We start from the raw sequence: 8111 nt of genomic DNA on the forward strand, positions 1-8111 counted from the left end.
GCTGAAGGTACATGGCAAGTGCATTCTGGGACAGTTTTTGCTAGATGATTTTATTCTAGCTTCCCAAAATTCTTGTAATAAAGAGAAATAGATGGTGAATGGGTCTCTGGAATCAAAACAAATCTGGAAAATATTGTTTGAAAGTAAATTACCTGGTTTGACCTTTTGGATGTTCCAAATTTTTTGAACCTGACATTCTGGAAACTAAATCTTTCTTTTAATAATCATCTTACTCAATTTAGTTATTAATATTTGATATTTTATTATTTTTAAAACATCTATCTATCTATCTATCTATCTATTTATTTATTTATTTATTATGGTGACATTGGTTAATGAAATCCAGTAAGTTTCAGCTGTATACTTTAACAGTAAGGCATATATATATTTACACTGTGTGTTCACTTCCCATAGTTATATTTCTTTCTGTCACCACATATTTGATACTCTTTACCTCGTCTACCTACCCCCTCCCCCCACCCCCTATCCTCTGGTAACCACTAGTCTATAGTCCATGTCCATGAGTCTCTGTTCATTTGTCCTGCTCATTTGTTGCTTTTAGGTTTATATCTCACATATAAGTGATATCATGTGATTTTCAACTTCTTCTGTTTGGCTTATTTCACTTAGCATGATTATCTCAAGGTCCATCCATTCCATCTATGTTATCACAAATGGCAGTATTTCATCTCTTCTTATGGCTGAGTAATATTCCATTGTATATATGTACCACAGCTTCTTTAGCCAGTCATCTACCGTAGGACACTTTGGATGCTTTCATGTCCTGGTCACCGTGAATAATGCTGCTATGAACATCAGTGCACGAATATCTTTTCGAATATGGGTTTTCAAGTCTTTGGGGTAAATACCCAGTAGAAGGATTGCTGGATCATATGGTAGATCAATTCTTAGTTTTTTTGGGAATCTCCATACTGTTTTCCACAGTGGTTGTAACAATTTTCAGTCCCACCAGCAATGTATGAGGATTTCTTAATATTTGATATTTAAAACAAAAGATTTTATGAAGCAGAGCCTTTCCCCCCCCGGACCCAAAGGAGAACAATTTCATGTTTTTCTCTTGCAAGTCAGTCAAAATCAAATCCTGTATCAATGAACAGTTTTCAGAGCCTCTGATTTCCAGTTAAAGAGGAAGTGATCTATGACAGTGTCCTTGTTCAGAAACAAGGTAAAATGATTCATGTTCATACAAAAAATTCTAATAAATGGTATGGATGCTTTCTTCATTTTGTTTTATGATGGAAATAAGTCATTTTACTCCCCTTCATTAGACATTTTCCTTTGTAACTTCAGTCTTCATGGAGAAGTTCAATAAACATCATAAAAAATGATAGAAAAGTCATCATTTGAAAATGTTCATTAGTCAACTTATTGTTTTAAGAAAGCAAATGCAACTATATTTTTTCTTTTTCTTCCTTTTTCTCTTTTTTTTCCAACAATAAATTGCCTTTGTGTTCCCTGGCATATGTTCCAAATTTGGTGACTACTTGTCACCTTCTAAAGTTATCAAGGAATAAATGGCCAGAATGATGTGCAAGGTTGAGCAGTTAGTGGCACCAGTTACACTCCCCTTGGTCAAGAGTAATTCCATCCTTTGCCATCCCTTTGAACGTTCATGAGTTAGTGGCAGAAGATGGAAGAAAAGTTCTTGGTTTCTACTTTTATTCCCTCTTGTTTCCTTTTACTACAACTTTCACATTTATGGACCATGCTTACTAAAGACCTTGTATGCATTAATCACGCAGTGAGTCTCTTAGTAGGCACATCTGCACGCGAGGCTGCCATAAAAGGAGTGAATCAAATTTCAGCGTTCTGCCTGTTTTTGGTAGCATGTGACTTACTTTCACGGCCCTAGAAGTGAAATGTGATAGTTAAAACAGTAGAGTGATATTTATAGGGTGATTTTGATTAAGCCTGTCATAATTTTCTCTCCTGGGTAAGTCTGTATGTCCTTTGTTACAGCTCTAATTACACTGACAGCTTTTCAGAGGGGGTATTAGGGGAGAGGTTATTTAAATATGAAACCGTAGGTTTGACATCAGTTAAGAGTGAATGATTTTTATTTCCTAACATAGATTTTAATGTAACATAAATTTTCTGGCCTGTCTTTCTCCCCAAATACTATCATGATTTTTATTTTATTTTATCATTTATGGTATTTATTTTATCATCGAGGCAGCAGGAAAATTGTGCTGGTCTCCCTTCCTCCCACTCAGGCAAGAAGCAGCCTTGAACAGTAGTCCTAAGTTAAGATGTGAACCGATGGTACCCTGTTCCCGAAGGTCTCCTTCATGCAACCCTGTAGCTGCAGGCCTCTCTCAGGTTATGCATTTAGCAGCACTCCTTTAGTGACTTTCCTCTTGCCACATCACTCCAGGGATCTCTGTTAACTCAACACACTAAAAATAACACTGCAGAACTGCTGAACAGGTGAGGGCAACCGACAGGGCTGGGGGAAGGCTAAATATTGCTCGCATTGATCAGAATCCGGGGCCCTGCTCCCTTGACGCTTGCCGTTTTGACACCAAGCTCATTAAGAATGTGTTTGTATATCTGTGGGCTTGAGAAACAGGAGACGGGAGTGTGTGTTAGGCCTGAGGGCTTGAGGAAGTGAGGATGCTTTTGCCAGTCTCAGAGGTCTTTTCTTGCCAATCTAAGTTCCCTTTTTGTCTGAATTAATGCAACTCTTGTGTGAAACTGGACTGGACTTATCTTCTCTCTTGGCAAGGGTTCTTAGCTGATGTTAATTCCAACCACAGATGTAAAATTTTTTCTTGCACAAAGTATAATGGTCTCATCAAATAGTAGATGGCAGTGCATTGTACTTGCTTAAGGCTAAGCAGCCAGTGGGAAAAATTTAGGATCCAAAGTCTTAACTTCTGTGTTTCAGTCCTAGTTCTACGACGTGTTAACTGTGCTGTATTGGACTATTTATTGAATCTCTCCCAGCCTCATTTTCCCTATTTATAAAATAAGGATATTCATTAAAATTAATACCTTTCTCACAGGGTAGTTGGTATATCTGTTGTATTAGTGTGATGATTAATTTCATGTGTCAACTTCATTGGGTTAAGGGATGCCCAGAATGCTGGTCAACATTATTTATGGGCTTGTCCGTGATGGTGTTTCTGGCATAGAGTAGCTTTTGAATGGGTAAAGAAGATCACACTCACTGTTATGGGCAGACATCACCTAGTCTGTTGAAGGTTCAAATAGAACAAAAAAGTGGAAGTAGGGCGAATTCACGCTGTCTGCTTGAGCGGGGACATCTATCTGCTCCTGCCCCTTGGACATTGAAGCTTCTGGTTCTCAGGCCTTCAGACCAGGATGGGGACTTCTAGCATCAGGTCACCTATCCCTCAGGCCTTTGCTCTTGGACTGGAACTACTACTGGCTTTCTTGGGCCTCCAATGTATGGATGACAGATCAGGGGACTTCTCAGGCCATAATCATGTGAGCCAATTCTTTGATCTTTCTCTGCATTTATATATCTTCTATTGGATCTGTTTCTTTGGAGAACCCTGACTGACATAATTAGGTGGAACCAAATAAAATGCCAATAGTCAACTAATTTTGTCCTGTAAAAATGGCCATCTCAGGTGGTTCAACCTAACATATGAATATGAGGTTTTGGAAAGTCTCTTTTCACTTCTCTGAATTGTCCCTGTGAGACAGAAAGATTATAAAGAACCTTCTTTTTGCCCCTTAGGAAATCTGGGTTGCAAAGTTTACTTGTACCAAGTTGTAGAAAAACCCATGAGTAAAACCCATTCTCCTATTACTCAGTCTGGTTTCTTGACCTTGCCCTGCTCTTTAAGGGCCTGAGCCGAAAGCGAGGAGTTGGAGAAAGAATGTGACAGAAAGTCACTTTCCCCAAGAGTTGAGCAGAATGTAATATGAGAGGTCACAGCCTCTATGACAAATACCATCATAAAGAGTGGTTCTCATATGAAGCACACTTTCTGTAACTGATGCTTGCTTTCCTAAAATGCTGGCTCTTTCAGGATCAGTGTGAACCTCTGTTGGGCCACTGCACGCTGGTTGCTTGTGCTTCTTGTGTATCAGATTCACCAGTGTGTGCAGCTCAGGGCTGACCTGGGAATATGAGGATCTGACTACTCAGGGAGGGTGCTGAGCTGGTCTGTGTCAGGGGATGGACCTACTCTGGGCTTGCCTCTGAAGACAGGCAGGCTTTTTCAGCATCAGCACTGTTGACATTTTGGGTCAGATTCTTTGCTTTTGGGGTTGTCTTGTGAATTGTAGGATATTTAGCAGCATCCCTGGCCTTTACCCACTAGATGCCAGTAGCACACTTTCTAGTTGTAACAACCAAACATGTCTCCAGACACTGTCAAATATTCCTCAGGGGGACAAAATCACCCCTGGTTGAGAACCACTCGGTCCAGGGACTTCAGAGTGGGAATAAGGGGCTGATCTGAGCTGGGCTACTGGTAAGGTAGTTTAGGGTATTTACCAACTTGACTGATGAGCTTTAAAACTTCTGAAAGAATTGCATTTCTTGTTCTCCCACCTCCTCATGAAAAGTGGAGATGATTAGATAAAAGATGAGTCATATTTGGGGATATTGTTTATCAGTTGCATATGAATAGGAGGAGAGGTATGCAGTTGCTTAGGTTGGTAGGTAGAAAGAAAAGCAGTTGAACAGACCAAGTTCTCTCAATTTCCTGGCAAAAACATCTGTCTTCTTGTTTTTCTAGTTAATTATGGATTTTCATGAGCTCACTCAGCTAATCAAGTTTAATGACACTAGACCTAAATCACATTATTGTTATTTTTCAAGGCTGTTGGAACTGTGCCGCATTAACCTGCCAGCCGCCTGGAGACAACTGCAGTCACTCAAACACTGGAGAAGCAATGCTTTTATTAGCAGTGCAGCCAGCCTTTTCATAACATGTCACCACTGAGATTATGAAGACGAAATAAAAGCAACAGAAAAAGAAAATTTTCCATAAAGAACACTTTAGGAACTTTATTATAAAGCAGAAACTTTATTGCAAGATGGACAATGAGCCATGTGTCCTACATTTACTACCATTTCCAATAAAACATTTGATTTGGAGAGACACAGAAATCAGGATAGGTATGAAGCTGATATCATGCCTTCATTTCCCTGTCCCTGATGGCAAATCGATGCAAGGATTTTCCCAACTGGTTGATAGTGACCTACCTTTGATTTTGATGCTATTTGCGACTTTTTCTATACCCTCTTTTCTTCTCAGGAATTCCTGGTGGAGAAGGGACACAGCTGCTCACCTTGCTAGTGCTTTCTGACCCCACATTTGCCATCTTTCAGACAAATAAAAAATATTGTGTATTTGGCAAAAAGTGGGGTTCTTTTGCCTTAGGATGTTACATTGCCTGAAGAAAAACTCGTGATATTTGTCATATAGCATTTTATTCCATCTGAATCACAAATCAACAGTTTTTTTGTTTTTTGTTTGTTTTTTTTTTTTGGTATGGAAGGGGCATTTAAAAAAGTAATGAAAAAAATTTTCTGGATTCTGCTGCTGAAGTGTCCTCTGTTAGATCTTTGCATTAGTTTCAACACATTGTATACAGTGTTCACATTTCATAACTCAATCACTCTCTTCTGAGGGCAGTCTTTAATTTATTTCTAGGCCTCTAAAGTTGCTTTGTAGATTCTTGTACATAATAAACTAAAGAGAAGTTACTCTTTTACTCTACAAGTGAGAACTTGTAGTTATTAGTATACAATGTCAAATGGATTTCCATGAAGTTCCTGAATATTATTATGAAAAGGTTTGGGTTATTTTGGGTTACATACAAGCATTGGACTTGAGGGCTTGAGTTTGGGAGTCAGTTTGATCTAGTTGAATCCTGAATCCATCATTTACTAGCTGTGATGCTGGGCAAGTTATTTTGCTTTTAAAGCTTTAGTTTCCTTATCTATAAAATTATTGTAATAATAATAGATCATAAAGTTTTTGTGATGCGAGAATGAGGTAGTGCATGTAAAATACAAAGTGGGATTCCCAGACATACTATGCACTCATTTGATATTAGACAGTGGAGATACAATTATTTCCAAGCTGGGATTAGTCTAGTGACATTTGCTTAACTGAGTAAACTAAGCTGTATTCTTCAATTAGTTTCTCACTATAACTATTATGATCAAATCGTAATTCTCAAGTCCCCTTAAAATATTTTAAGGTATTTTATGGCCAGAAGACCTTCCATCGCAATTCTGTCACTCATCTGCTAGGAAAGCAAAAGAGGATTATGAATAACAAGCAATAAAGACAGCAAGAGTATGTTCCAGAAGTGAGAAAAATCAGTCCTAGAGGAAGTCATCTAAACTTGCCTGCAAAAAGATAGGGAAGAATCAATTGGAAATGTGAGAATAATCATGGAGCTTAGAAAAACCCATTGTCAATGCAGAATTATTGGAATTCATTATGGTAAAAACAGATTCCTGGTTGTATATGCTTAAAGATAATAAGCAGGATCAAAAAGGAAGCAAAGGTGTTTTTAATAAGGGATCAAGGCTCTGAATTTTCTTGAAAAAATAAAATAAAACAGAACAAAAACCAGACTCCAACAGGATTCACTTCTGTAGGGTGGTTTGACAATGATGACTCAAGAACAAAAGCAAATTGATTAGCGAACTAAAGAATTTAGAGGACAGAGTGAGGATCTTTTAGGAATATGCTTGGACCATTTTTTTTTTTTTTTTTTTTTTACAATCCTAGGTTGTAGCCGTGTTCTGCAACTGATAGATCACTGAGAAAATTCTGGTATTTGATAGGTTTCAGGTCTCATTGAGGTATCGTTTGGGAGGTAGACAGACTGGAGAGATGATAGCTGGATAAAGGTTTTCTGGAGGTTTCTAGGATACTTTGCTGCCTCAGAATGGGAATTTGGGGATGAAGTGGAGGTGTGTGCAGTTGAGAAAGCAGAAGATAGAATGGGATTAAGAGAAAGTAAGTGTTAAGTACCTACTATGTTGTAAGGGCTTTCACATAGGCTACCTCATCTAATCCCAAACAATCCTGAAGGAATAGTGGTGCTAACCCTGTGTTCTAAGTGAGGTTGATGGTTTCAGAGGTCAAGTAACTCATCAGAGGTTATTCAGCCAGTAGGTGGTAGAGCTGAGATTTGGACAGTGTGGAGGAAAAGATCTAGAAACCAGGAGAGGGAGGGACAGACACCCAGAGGAGTGGATAGGGGTGAAAGACAGACTCAGAGAAGTGGGAAAGGAGTAAAGAAGAGAGGAAGTAAGAGAGAACAGGGGCAAAGACTGAGGAGGGAGACATAGAGCCAGAGAAAGAGAAAGAAACAGCAAAATGGGCAGAGGGAGCCCATACCCACCTTCCCCGCCCTGGTGCAAGCCACCATCGCCTCTAGAGTGGACGGCCACGGAAGACTTCCCCCTGGTCTCTGTGCTCCCACCTGCCCCCTCTCGGAACCCTTTCTCTGTTCTTGAGCCAGTGCAGATCAGACGGGATTCCCTCTTCAAACCTGTCCCATAGTTTCTCCCTGTTCCTGATGTCTACACTCCTTCATCACACAACCAGGGCCCACATGATCTGGCTCCCACCTACTTCTCAAGGCTCAAGTTCTGTCCCTCCACTTCCTCCTCCTCCCAGCCTTTCATTTCTCAGATCACCCCAAACCTCTTTCCACCACAGGACCTTTGCACTCACAGTTCCCTTTGCCTGGAATGCCCCTATCTCAACTGTCTACCTGGCTGGCTCTTTCTCATCCTGGTCTCCATCTACAGGTCACCTCCTCAGAGAGTCCTTTACTGACCTCTCCATCTAATGAGGGTCCCCAGCCATTAATCTCTATTTTATGGGGCAGCAAACTATAGCCCAAAGACCAAATTCTGTATTTGTAAATAAAGTTTTACTGGAACACACACAAAAAATTCCAAAGCCCATGAAAAACAAAATTCTGGTAAGATGATTATTCTTCCTCCTCAGGGGAAAATTAAGAAAAAAAAATATTAAAATGGAGGAAATGAAATAAATGAGTGTATTAGAACGTCTAAGCACTAACATCCTGCTATGTTGTGTGAAGAAAGACAAACAAGGAATTTAACCATTAATTGA

This window comes from Pteropus alecto, unplaced genomic scaffold (assembly GCF_000325575.1).
Source record: "Pteropus alecto unplaced genomic scaffold, ASM32557v1 scaffold10, whole genome shotgun sequence".
Lineage (NCBI taxonomy): Eukaryota > Metazoa > Chordata > Mammalia > Chiroptera > Pteropodidae > Pteropus > Pteropus alecto.